The sequence below is a fragment of the Rattus norvegicus genome, chromosome X (genome assembly GCF_021556685.1).
Source record: "Rattus norvegicus strain SHRSP/BbbUtx chromosome X, alternate assembly SHRSP_T2T, whole genome shotgun sequence".
Lineage (NCBI taxonomy): Eukaryota > Metazoa > Chordata > Mammalia > Rodentia > Muridae > Rattus > Rattus norvegicus.
The window spans coordinates 141,402,226-141,404,595 of record NC_141554.1 but is presented as its reverse complement, the minus strand read 5'-3'; the positions used below and the strand labels follow the sequence as shown (position 1 = coordinate 141,404,595).

Below are 2,370 nucleotides of genomic sequence, written 5' to 3'. Positions count from 1 at the left end.
CTACCTCAGTGGTCCTCAGAAGATGCTTTCTCATTTGCTGCAATGCCATTCGTCAATTCTTGCCATTATTTCTGCAGCCATCTGTGTCCCATTCAGGAAGTCATTGCTTATATTCATACCTTTTATTTTTAATTGAGACAGTCTCATGTAACACAGGGTTGCCTCAACTCACTATGTAGCTAAGGCTGGCCTGCAACTCCTGATCCTTTTCCCTCTAACTCCCCCATTCTGACAATGCAGATGGTTACCAGCATGCCAGCTTTATGTGGTTCTGGGAATGGAACTCAGAGCTTTACCCATTTGGCAAGTACTCTGCCGACCGCGCTCCTCCTCCATCACTTCTTGAAGTGCTTCTCTGTGTTCTCCATTAGGGGTTTCTAAGTTTCAGGATTTACTCTGGCTCCATGTCATAACTGAAAACCAGACCTTGATGTTTCCCTTGGTCTTCTATCATTATGAAATATTCTGCTATATATCTAGTAACAGAAACATGGCTTCATCAACCTTTTCAGGCTTAGTATAAGCAAAAGGTGCCTCTATTCTTTGACTTTCAACATTTAAGGTGGATTTGCTGTATGTTCTGTGTAGTAGTTGGGTCTTACTTTTATTCTGGCAATCTAGAAGATTTGATTGGTATGTTTAATATATTTGTATTAAAAATACCTTTAGTGATATATAATGCACATATTCTAGTATTAAGTGTACAATCCAACAGCTTTCCATGTGCTACTGGAGCTATGGAAGCATCAGCAGGAGAAATTGTAGGATTTTTCCTCATCTGTCTATTCACACTCAATTAAATGAACAGTGTTCGCACTTGTTTTTTCAATAGAAATCTTTTATTGTTTCAAAAAAGGTCCCAAATTGCTCTTATGATCCAGGACCCTGTTTATGGAGCTGGATAACTTTTCATCCTGTTGCTCGGTTCCTTTTGCAGAAACATAGACACTATCAAAAAGGTTTTAGAATCCTTTTGATTTTCACTGTTGTGGATTGCTAAATTTGAAACAAATTCAGTATTTTCTTTTACTTTGTCCCAGGCCTTTTTAATTCAAGAACAGAATGATGAGCAATGGCTCACGCTCTAAAGCATCACTAACTTTCATCCTCCCCTACCCTCTTTGGGATTTAATCTCTCCTCAGTAAATGAGCTCAATCCCAAAGTCATGGTGGCTCCAGGTTCCGTTTATCTACCTCCTTTCCCCAGGCTCACCTCATCCCCAGGCCAGGATGTCACCTCAGCTTGTATACATGGGAGAGCCTAGAGCAGTGACAGGAACGGAGGGAAGGACCTCACTCTCATGAAAAGGGACTAGAGAGTAGAGTGTGGTGAAATGAAGGCTCTCATAGCCTGGGGAACCAACATTGGGCCCTGGAGGCAGAGGAAAGGATAGAGCCTGCCCCCAAGGGAGACCCTGCAGCTTCATACTTGTTGGGAATACTCAATGCTTGATCATTTGTTTGCCCTCCTGGCTCAGGTTACAGAATGACACACAGACCACATCCTTCTCCAGCCCAAGCTGTTTGGTAACGATGCTGACCTGCTGCAGGGAAGGCTTCAGGCACTGCAGAAACGTGTTCTTCAGGTTCCCCCTCACACGGTTCTCAATGCTCATTGGCTTTCTCTTGCAGGCCTGCGCCAGGGTTTCTGCTTCGCATACCTCCTTGAAGGTTCTCAATGTTGTCTGCTTCCTCCACCCACTTCTCCAGCAGGAGCTGCAGTTTACACAAGTCCTTGAAGCTGAGCTTCCAGACCTCAAAGCCATGGATAGTGGTCTGGCTGAACACCTTTCCTAAGAGAACACCCATGGGGGGCCCATGTCAGCCCGAGTGTACTCTTCTGCTTCAGCAGTTTGGCAAATTGCTCTAGTTATGCCTGCGGGGCTTTCTTGTTTTGGAACTCCTGGGGACTTGGTTACATCTTCTCCAACTTCACAGCACTGGAGTGGACAGTACAGTGCCCAAGGGAGGCCCTCTCTGAGTTGCTCTCCACTTGTGCTCCTGCCTGTCCTTCAGGCTACAAAGTCTCTAGGCCAACTTGAGGCACTAGTCCCAGTCCAACCTAAGGTCCACAATATACTACCCCTCCACAGAACTCTTATGGTGGGTTTCTTAGGGTCTTACTGCTGTGACCGGACACCATGACCAAGGCAACTCTTATAATTGGGGCTGGCTTACAGATTCAGAGGTTCAGTCCATTATCATCAAGGCATGACAATGGCAGCCTCTAGGCAGGCATGGGGTCCAGGAGGAGCTGAGAATTCTACATCTTCATCTGAAGACTGCTAAGACTGGCTTCTAGGCAGCTAGGATGAGAACTTTAAAGCCTACAACTACGGGACACACCTGTTCCAACACTCCCTGGGACAA

At 45.5% G+C, this 2,370-nt stretch overlaps 1 pseudogene; it reads right to left on the bottom strand.

Moving 5' to 3' along the window:
* Nucleotides 1-1,238: 1,238 nt before the first annotated feature.
* Pou5f1-ps2 (POU class 5 homeobox 1, pseudogene 2) lies at nucleotides 1,239-1,875 on the bottom strand (annotated as a pseudogene).
* Between the last annotated feature and the right edge of the window lie 495 nt (nucleotides 1,876-2,370).